Below are 11,288 nucleotides of genomic sequence, written 5' to 3'. Positions count from 1 at the left end.
TGGTCTACAAAGTGAGTTCCAGGACAGCCAGGACTATACAGGGAAACCCTATCTCGAAAAAACAAAAACAAAAACAAACAAACCAACCAAAAAAACAAAAACAAACAAACAAATAAACAGAAACAGAAAACAAAAAAAAACAAAAATGGGATACAGTGATAAACAATGAAATCTCCTCTGAGGAATACTCAATGGCAGAGAAGGACCTAAAAAATAGTCAACATCCTTAATCATCTGGGAAATGCAAATCAAAACAACTCTGAGATTCTACCTCACACCAGTCAGAATGGCTAAGATGAAAAATGCAGGTGACAGCAGAAGCTGACAAGCATGTAGAGAAAGAGGAACACTCCTCCATTGCTGGTGGGATTGCAAGCTGGCCCAACCACTCTGGAAATATTTTTGGAGGTTCCTCAGAAAACCGGACATAGTACTACCTGAGGACCCAGCAATACCTCTCCTGAGCATATACCCAGAAGATGTTCCAACTTGTAATAAGAACACATGCTCCACTATGTTCATAGCAGCCTTATTTATAATAGCCAGAAGCTGGAAAGAACCAAGATATCCCTCAATAGAGGAATGGACACAGAAAATGTGGTATGTTTACAATGGAGTCCTATTCAGCTATTAAAAACAATGAATTTATGAAATTCATAGGCAAATGGATGGACTTGGAGTATATCATCCTGAGTGAGGTAACCCAATCACAAAAGAGCACACATGATATGCACTCACTGATAAGTCAATATTAGCCCAGAAGCACAAAAGCTCTGAATACCCAAGATAAAATTCACAAACCACATGAAACCCAAGAAGGAAGGCCATAGTGTTTATACTCTTTCCATCTTAGAAGGCAGCAACAAAACACCCATGGAAGAATTTGCAGAGACATAATTTGGAGTAGAGACTGTTAAGTGACCATCTAGAGACTGACTCGCCTTGGGATCCATCCCATTTACAGTTACCAAACCCAGACCCTATTGTGTATGCCAACAAGAGCTTGCTGACAGGAGCCAGATATAACTGTCTCCTGAGAGGCTCTGCCAGTGCCTGACTAATACAGAAGTGGATGCTCACAGGAATAAACTGGACTGAGCATTAGATACCCAATGAAGGAAGTAGAGAAAGGACACAAGGAGCTGAAGGAGTTTGCAGCCCCATAGGAGGAACAACAATATGAACTAACTAGTACCCCCAGAACTCCCAAGGACTAAACCACCAACCAAAGAGCACACATGGTGGCACTCATGGCTCCAGCTGCATATGCAGCAGAGGATGGCCTCGTCAGCCATCAATGGGAAGAGAGGCCTTTTGTCCTTTGAAGTCTGTATGCCCCAGTTTGGGGGAATGCCAGGGCCAAAAATAGGTGTGGGTGGGTTGGTGAGTAGGGGGAGGTGGGAGGAGATAGGGGGAGTGGAGTTTTTGAAAGGGGAACCAGGAAACTGTATAACATTTGAAATGTAAATAAAAAAATATCCAATAAAAAAGGTAATCATTCAATTATGTACGTATATATGTATGTATGTATGAATTTATTTATTTTTCACTCCAGATTTTATCCCCCTCCTGGTCCTCCCTCTAACTGTTCCACATCCCATACATCCTCCTTGCTACTGTCTACAATGATGTCACCACCCCACAGCCCCCATCCCACCAGACCTCTAAACACCCTGGTGCCTCCAGTCTCTTGAGGGGTAGGTGCATCTTCTCTGACCAAATCCAGACCCTACAGTCCTCTGCTTTATATGTGTTAGGGACCTCATATCAGCTTGTATATGCTACCAGGTTGGTGGTCCAGTGTCTGAGAGATCTCAGGGGTCCAGGTAAATTGATATGCTGGTCCCCCTACAGGGTCACCCTCCTCCTCAGCTTCTTCCAGCATTTCTCTAATTCAACCACAGGGTCAGGAGCTGTATATTGGTTGAGCGCAAATATTTGCATCTGACTCTTTCAGATGCTTGTTATGTCTTTTGGGAGGCAGTCATGTGAGGTCCCTTTTTTTGTGAGCACGCCATAGCTTCAGTAATAGTATCAGGCTTTGGGATCGCTCCTTTGGATGGATGCAACTTTGTGCCCATCACTGGACCATCTTTTTCTTAGACTCATCTTCATTTTCATCCCTGCAGTTCTTTCAGACAGGAACAATTATGGGTCAGAGTTTTGACTGTGGGACAGCAACCCCATCTCTCACTTGATGTCCTTTCTTCCTTCTGGAGGTGGGCTCTACAAGTTTCCTCTCCCCAATGTAGGGCATTTCATCTAAGGTTGCTCCCTTTGAGTCCCGAGAGTCCCTCACCTCCCAGGTCTCTGGTGCATTCTGGGAGCTCTCGCTATCCTCCCACCTCCTGAGGTTGCCTGTTTCCATTTTTCTGCTGGCCCTCAGGGCTTCAGTCTTTTTCCCTCACCCAATACAAGATCTTGTTCCACTCTTCACCACCCCCCACCTATTTTTCCTCCCAGGTAACTCCATCCCACCCTCTTTCCTTGTGATTACTTTCTTCTCCCTCTCAAGTAGGACTGAGGCATCCTCACTTGGGCCTTTCAGCTTGTTGACCTTTTTGAGTTATATGGACTGTATGTTGGGTATTTTGTAATATTTTGGGGGGGGGCTACAACCAACTTATGATTGAGTACATACCATGCATGTTCTTTTGAGTCTGAGTTAACTCACTTAGGATGATATTTTCTAGTTCCATCCATTTGCCTGCAAAAATCAGGATGTCCTTGTTCCCAATAACTGAGCAATATTCCATAGTCTGTATCTATTCTTCTATCATGAGACATCTAGGTTGTTTCCACAATCTGGCTATCACAAATAAGGCCACTATGAACATAGTGGAACATGTGCTCCTGTAGAATAGTAGAGCATCTTTTATGTATATTCCTAAGAGTGGTATTGTTGAGTCTTCAGGCAGATCTATTTCCAATTTTCTGAGGAACCTCCAGATTGATTTCCTGAGTGGTTGTACCAGTTTGCAATCCTACCAGCAATGGAAGACTGTTCCTCTTTCTCCACATCCTCTCCAACATATGTTGTCACCTGTGGTTTTGATCTTAGCTATTCTGACTGCTGTGAGATGGAATCTCAGGGTCATTTTGATATGCATTTCTCTGATCATTAAAGACTTTGGACATTTCTTTAGATACTACTCAGACATTTGAGATTCTTTTGTTATGAATTTATGGTTAGTTCTATACCCCATTTTTTGTTTGGGTTGTTTGGGTATTTTGGTGGTAACCTTAGCCATTTTTATGGGTGTAAGATGGAACTTTAGAGATGTTATGATATGTATTTCCCTGATGGCTAAGCACTTTTAAACATTTCTTTAAGTGCTTCTCAGCCATTCGGTATTCCTTTTTTTAGTTCTGTACCCTATTCTTTAATTGGGTTATTTGTGTCATTGGTATCTAACTTCTTGAGTTCTTTATAAATTTTGGATGTTAGCCCTCTGTGAGATGTAGGGTTGTTAAAGATCCATTCCCAATTTGCAGGCTATGAATTTGTCCCATTACCAGTGTATAATGAGAAGCTCTACCCAGCAGCTGATTCAGAGAGATGCAGGCAACCACATTGAACCAGTTGATAGTGCTTGTGTACTCTTATTGAAGAATATGAGGAAGGATTGTGGACCCAGAAGGGTATAAGAACTTGACAGGAAGTTCAAAAAAGTCAACTAATTTGTACCCTAGGGGCTCTCAGAGTCTGAACAACTAACCAAAGAACATACATGGGCTGGACCTAGGGCTCCCCTCACATACAAAGCAGATGTGCAGCTTGGTCTTCATGTGTGTCCAGAACAACTGGAATGGAAATTATTCCAAAAGCTGTTGCCTGGAAGTGGAATATGTTCTTCTACATGGGCTGCTTTGTCTGGCCTCTGTGGGAAATGATATACCTAGCCTTCCAGAAACTTGAAGTGCCAGGGTGTGGGGATACATGGAGGGGGGGCACATGCTCACAGGAGGAACAGAGGGAGGAATGGGGGAAGGATTATTATGAGAAGAGTGATTGTGATGAGAGGGATGCTAAGTGAATAAGTATAAAATGAAATAAAAATTAGTTTAAAATATAAAAATATCTATAAAATTTGTCCTAATAGACAATAAAAACCAAGGATATCATTGAAAAAGTTATAATGTGTGTTTGGTCTTATTAAGTTCTTTTGAGCAGAATAGGTGAGATATGTTGAGAACTAGAGCTTTAAAATTCTCTATAGGAAAAATTAGTAGAATTCAATGTTTTGTTGAATATGTAAGAAGAATTCTGGTATAACCAGTACTTTTTATATCATACCAACATGTATTGATGATTCCATAAATAAAAAATAAGAAACTATGAGTTATTGGGCTTATACTTTCACTTCTTTAAAATATTTTATGATATGAACTCATAAGAGGAGCTATTTTATGGGATGAAAAGGACAGAAAAGAGTAGGATACAAAGGCATGTGTTAGCAATGGAAATGAGCAAAGTAGCATCATATGTAGGCATGAAAGTTTCCTAATGAAGCCTATTACAATGAAAATAAAAGACTAATTAAAAATATGTTTGTTCATTAGAAGTCTATGAGCAAAGGCTATAGGATACATTGTGATATTTCTGATTCTTGAATTCTTTGCTCCTCTTAAAGCAATGTTTATTACTAATTACTTCTGCACATTATATTGTGCCCTACTAAGCAAAATTGAGAAGTAATATCAAACCACTTATCTTTTGAGATAAAATCAGAGGATTTTTTGAGGAAAAAGCAGATTTTTTTTTTCACCAGGAAAAAAAAAAGCACAGAATGCCAGAATACATGGCCTTTACTATAAGCAGCTTTATATGAAGGCAGCAGTTTTATTCCCATGGCAGACTCAGAAAAGATAGAAAATGATAACTTTTATTTTCCATAATTGTAGAAGAAGATGCTCATAATTCACCCTTGAGGATTTCAAAACAGTTCAAGGCCAGTATCCTACACCTTATGAATATTACTTTTTTTGTTTAACAAGATGTTCCCTGCCTTCAGATAAATTCTGTAATTTCTTCCAGCTCTAGAGCACAGTGGTTATCTCTACCCAGTTTTCTACAATAAAGAAAATAAGAGCTGCTCATTTAAAAATATCTGTCACCACAATGTTGATGTCTTTGGTTCATGTGTTTTGTAGAAGATCAAATATTAATTTTAGAAGAAATTATAAAATAAAGAATAAAGAAAATATAAAATAACGAATATATATATATATATATATATATATATATATATATCCCTCATGCACAGAGAAGTAACTGTAAACTGAAAAACAAGGGGAACTTACAAATGCAAACTGTGAATAAATAAATAAATACAAATCAATATATGATTAGAAAAATTGCATATATTCAAAAATAGATAAAATGAGGTATACATCAAGCTACTCATTGATTATCCTGTTGATAACATGTTATTTTAACAGTTTCTGTTCTGGAAAATTCACTTAAATAAAATAGTTTAAATGAATAAATAATCTCATTTAGTAATTACATATGAATTAAAATTTGTTATTACCAAATACCACACCAAACAATAAAAGTTTTGAAGCTATTTAATTCATTTTATGTTTATAGTAGCAGTCAAACAAATATAATCATAATTAAATTCCATAATATATTTTGTTTTATATTTCTTCTCTATGATGTCAAACTTTAAACATGTCTACATTGTACTTGATACAACTTGACCATCATCGTCATCATCATCAATAACTTCAGATTCACCCATAACACAATAGGTAGATGTGCAACTTCCTTCTAAGAAAAACCATATCTGTCTTAATTAGCTGTGGACATGGAAATTACATATAAATAATGAAGAAGAATTTTAATTCAGCAACATGGCTGCTCTGGCAAGGGATAACATCCAAAAGTATGAAGAGGCTGAAATACAGACATATTGTTGATTATAGTATGATATGGCTAGAATACAAACATGCCTTTAGTACACATCTTTAATCCCTAAAAATAGTTTTAATGTTAGTTTATAGAATGAGGCAGTCATGTTTGAAAGTGATGTATAATTGAGTAGCAGACAAAGTGTCAAAGCAATGAAATATTTGACAGAACAAGGCAGAGATAAACTGTGCCCAACTCTAAGGAGAACAACTCAGGAAAGAAAGGCTACTAAGAACACACACACACACACAGAGAGAGAGAGAGAGAGAGAGAGAGAGAGAGAGAGAGAGAGAGAGAGAGAGAGAGTAAAAGGTGAGTATGGTGAATAGGTGTGTGTATGTGTGTGTTATGTGGGTATTGTGGTTTTATCAGGACAGAGACAATTTACAGAAAGAAAAATCTAGAAACAGGTGAAGATGAAATGAGTCAGAGAATGAGTAGAAGCCAGAAGATTAGAACATATTGCCAAAGTTAGTATGAGGGCAGCATAGTAATTCAGTCAAAATCCTAGAGAAGCTGGATTGCAACAGTCAGCTTGGAATATTAGATTGTATGGAAGCTAATATCTTCAAGTATTAGGTCTAGCAATAGTTAGAAGAGAAAGAAATGCTCTGGCCATCCAATGTCATCTATTCACACAGCATGGGAGCAGCTCTCATTTAATCTCTTCATCTGAGAAAATAACAGTGACATTTAACAAAACAACAGGAAAAAGTTGTTACCTAAGTAAATATAATTTCAATAAAGTTTTGAAAGGCTAGTAACGAAGCAAAACATAGTTGTTTTTGTTTGTTTGTTTGTTTTTGTTTTTATTTTATTTTGTTTTAGAAATTACAGCCATGAACAAAAATGTAGTGTACAAGTTTGATGTTTTCATTATATTCTAGATGGTTTGTATAATTTCACCTCTGTGTGAGCACAGTGAAAGCATCTTTCCTTATCTTATATGAGCCTTTTCTACTGAGTTCTGTATTTTTCTCTTGATAGTTGTTTAGTGTTGACATGCATATTATCTATAGACCACGTATTTTGGATTATATTGCCAAAATTCAGGGGCCAACCATCCTGTAATTAACATACTTATATACAATATCTATAGCCAAATCTCACCAAAGAATACAAAATCTTGTTTCACAGTTTGGGTAAGACAGTTTTCCCCATTGCAATTACCATAAAACTTCAACCTTGCTCCTTGTATTTTAATACTGTACCAAGTAAATAAATGATTGGAACAAAAGAATGGAAAAGGAAAACACTCATGATTTAAATGTAGCTACTAAGCTAGTGTATGAAAATGCCCAGCAACAAAAAAAATATGTGTAGTACTTCTCTCTAGAAAAATTACAAATGTTTTTCAATATCATTTTCTTAATGTTCATTTTTTACTCAATGTTATCAAATTTTATTTATATGAATGTACACATAAGTTTTCTTAAATTATGCAAATGTATTTTATCTATATCTTGGTAATTTGCACAAAACTGAATGTGGTATTTAAGTAAAAGCATAACTTTAGATTTGTAGATTGTTTATTCAGAGTGTTTATGTGTTGTGATAATCATACAACATTGAATTGCAGAAGATTTCATACATATCTCTACTTAAATTTAGAGAAACTAAGGTGATCTACAGGTAAGCTTTTATATTGCATTAAGCTTTATATTACATTATGTCCAAGCCTAAACCAAGCACTGAGTGTTCATTGATCCTTGTCTGAACCTAGATTTTCCCTGTTTCTTATTTCAATCTCATTATCAATTCAATTCTGCCTTTGAAACTTTTAAGATAAAAGTTTATTTGTTCATATGGTGGTGGTACACATGAAGATATCAGAGAAACTGTTCTTTCCATCATAAAGGTCCATGAGTTCAAACTGAGGTTGTATGTCATGGTATCCATTTTTTTGTTGAAGGACATCTAGGTTGCCTCCAGTTCCTGGCTATTACAAATACATCTGCTATAAACATAGATATGGTGGAACATCTTTTGGGTATATGCTTCAGTATGCATTCCGTGTGTGTGTACGTGTGTGTGTGTGTGTTTGTGTGTGTGTGTGTACCAACATTTGATATGCTTTATTGAAAGGTGACAAATAGAACAAATAAGTCCACTGGGGACTGTGTGGGGAACATGTACAGAATGACTATACAGGTGAGGTGCAGAAACCTCTACTGGGAAATCCACTTCCTTAGGAAGTGACCATTTCTTTGGGTATTCACCAGCTCAACTGACATCAATCAATGGGGAGTTTACTTTGCAGGACTCAGCATCTAGATTCCAGATTACACAGAGTGACTAACTGTGCCAAATCATAAAATTTCTTCTGGTGTGGTTTTTGTCACGAAGCAGTTTTTAAGTAGATCTCTCTAAGAAGGACAATCCACACCTTTTCAGACAGCCAGTGGAACATCTAAATTTTAATCTATATAATCTAAACAGTAGTTATGGTCCTCTATTTTACAAATTCATTATGCTACATACAGAAATATACAACAAGCAAAACAACCTTCATAATAAGATAGCCTAGGTCCAAGCTACTTGTCACCATTGTGTCACTAGCAGTTTTGTGTCTTATGATGTTTCTGAAAATAGGGACAATACTATCTTGTTTTATAAGCTTTGGTGACAGTTGTTGGTTTTGATAAGGACTGCATTTGGCCAATTAGAGTCTTGTTTTGGCTTCTCAAGTTCTTTGAAGGGAAGGAAAGGAGAGCACAAAATCTAGGAGCAGCCCACCTTCTGAGCCACATGCAACCAAGCTCCAGAACTCTTGGAAGCAGGATGAGCATCCAGGTAGGGTTGAAAAGGCACACAGCTCCTCAGCATCAATTAAACCATTCCTCAGACAACGGCCACGTTGTACAGAGTACAACCATGCTCACTCTCTGATCAACCTTTAATTCACTCAACTAATACATTTTTTCAAGCCAAAAGCATATGAGTGCTTAATACTGGGGAGGAAGCAAATACAGTAAGATATGGATCTAGTGAAAAGCCACTTGATATATGCAGTTAGAGAGGAAGTAGAGGTTCTTAAGGAACAGATCAAAAAACTAATATAGAAAAACTCCCAGCTGGAGCAGGACAACAAGCTATTGAAGACAATGGCCAGTCCAGAGCAACTTGCCCAGTTTCAGGCCCAGCTGCAGACTGGCTCCTCTCCAGCCACCACACAGGCACAGGAGACCACACAGCCCCCTGCATAGCCAGCATCCCAGGGCTCAAGATCCACCACATAGCTTGCTATGCCCCAACAGAACTGGCTGCTGCTGTCTGAACTGAACAGACCGAAGAAATGTGCTAGCAGCTGCCTCCACAGTCACCCATTTCATTGTTGTCTATGAAAGAGGCATGAAACACACAGCATACACTGCCTTATCACATTATTTTCCATATTTTATTTACTTCATTCAGAAAAAAATATATATAAAGTCCTATGTCTCAGAATAATGTAAGTCATTTTCATATATTTCAATCAGTTAAACATTAAATAAAAATGTGTCTTATTGAATTGAAATTAGTTGCCAATAGTACATTAAATATGCATTTAAAATTCTGAAATATTTTCTTCTGTATTAGAAAATAAACCACAGTGTCCTCAATTCATGAATTCAATAAAACAGACAAATGCAATTTGATTGGAAATAGGTATTTTTCTTTTATTTTGTAAAAAATACTTTTTCATACAATATATTCTAATTAAGGTTTTCTCTCCTCCAATTTCTCTAAGACGCTCCCCATCCTACCTCCCAGTTGAATCCTTATCATTTCAGAATTTCATCAGAAAACAATCAGGAATCTACAGAATACTAATAAAATATGGTAAAATTAATGAAACAAACCTGAATAGGAAAAAGACAGAATAAAATGAGTCAATGTTAAGGAAAAGAAACACATAGAGACATAGATACAGATACTTCCACACACAAAGGAATCACATAAAAACTAAGAAAGTCATAATAAATAGGCAGAGTACTAGCAAAATGAAAAAGAACATTCCTTGTCAAATATTATGAGATAGAAAACTTCCAATGATGACACTGTATTCATTATAGTTTGGCCATGTGCTGTGGGGAACCAGACCTGTTCTGAAGAGTGGTTTGTACCTCGAGTGAGGCTAACAGGGAGAAAGTAGATATCTGTGAGTGATTATCAACAGGAAATAGCTTTTGAATTAAGGATTGGGGCTTGTGTTCACTTTCCTGTCTTTTTACTGAGTATAACCTCTGACTTAAACTTTTGCAGGCCCTGTATATGCTGCCTTATTTACTTAGTGTTCTTGATACCCTCTGGTTCTTGGAATGTTAGTGGCTCCTCTTCCTCAGGATTCTCTGAACTCTGAGGTGAGAGCTTATATGTAGGTATTCAGTTGTGGATCTCTATATTCTTCCCATCTATTACAGAAGGGAGCTTATCTGATAATTTCTGAGCAAGGCACTGGCCTATAAGTATATTAGAATGTCACTAGAGGTGATGCTATTGCTACTATTCCTTTAGCACAGCATTAGTATTTGTTTAGATACTGTCTTCAATAATATTTTACTCTAAGTGTGTGAAGACCAACCAATTGCCTTGGCAATAGCCCAAGCTGTTTGGGGCTTTCATGGGGCCCCTTCAGAACACAACTTGAGTAGATGTAATAAATTTCCCAAAGTGCAATTTTTTTAGGTGACAATAAATGCCTAGTTAGAACTCTGTTTCCTATGTAATTCAACAGTTTCATTTAGATCATATTTATAAATTTATAAATTATATTAAATTCTATTATATATTTCCATACAACCACTGAAGTGGGCCTGAGTTTTAGCTGTTTCCCCAATATTCTCTCCCTTAGCACCCTCTTTTCTCCTCCTCCCCATATGATGTTCCCACTCCAATTAACAGTTGTCTCTCCATAACTATCAATTTTACTCTCCCAAAGGAAGATACTGATGTTTATTAGAAAGGAATGAATGGAGGAGCAGGGAGCACCATCTTGGTTCCTGGACTCCGCCAAACTTAGGAACTTAGTCTGCACAGGTGAGAGTGTGCACCAGAGAAGCAGACAGCTTCTGGGACAGGCGGGAGCCACAGAGCCGCTGAGGCAGCACCCTTTCGGGCTGCAGACATCCAGCCACCCTCCCAGCCCTGGACAACACGAGTCCACCCTGCACAGGAGCCCTCTGCCTGAGGAGCAGGGAGTACCATCTTGGTTCCTGGACTCCGCCAAACTTAGGAACTTAGTCTGCACAGGTGAGAGTGTGCACCACAGAAGCTGACAGCTTCTGTGACCTGCCAAAGCAACACAGCACCTGGGAAAGATCCTGTTTTTGGCCTTCTTCTTCCACCAGGAGGAGGTCCAAACACCAGATATCTGTGCACCTTCCCTGTA

The 11,288-nt window shown here is 37.7% G+C and overlaps 1 pseudogene; it reads left to right on the top strand.

Moving 5' to 3' along the window:
• The first annotated feature begins 8,895 nt into the window (after positions 1-8,895).
• LOC110287134 lies at positions 8,896-9,156 on the top strand (annotated as a pseudogene).
• The last annotated feature ends 2,132 nt before the right edge of the window (positions 9,157-11,288 follow it).

Source organism: Mus caroli, chromosome X (assembly GCF_900094665.2).
Source record: "Mus caroli chromosome X, CAROLI_EIJ_v1.1, whole genome shotgun sequence".
Classification (NCBI taxonomy): domain Eukaryota; kingdom Metazoa; phylum Chordata; class Mammalia; order Rodentia; family Muridae; genus Mus; species Mus caroli.
Note: the sequence above shows the minus strand (reverse complement) of the source record. Positions and strands in the feature narration are given on the sequence as shown.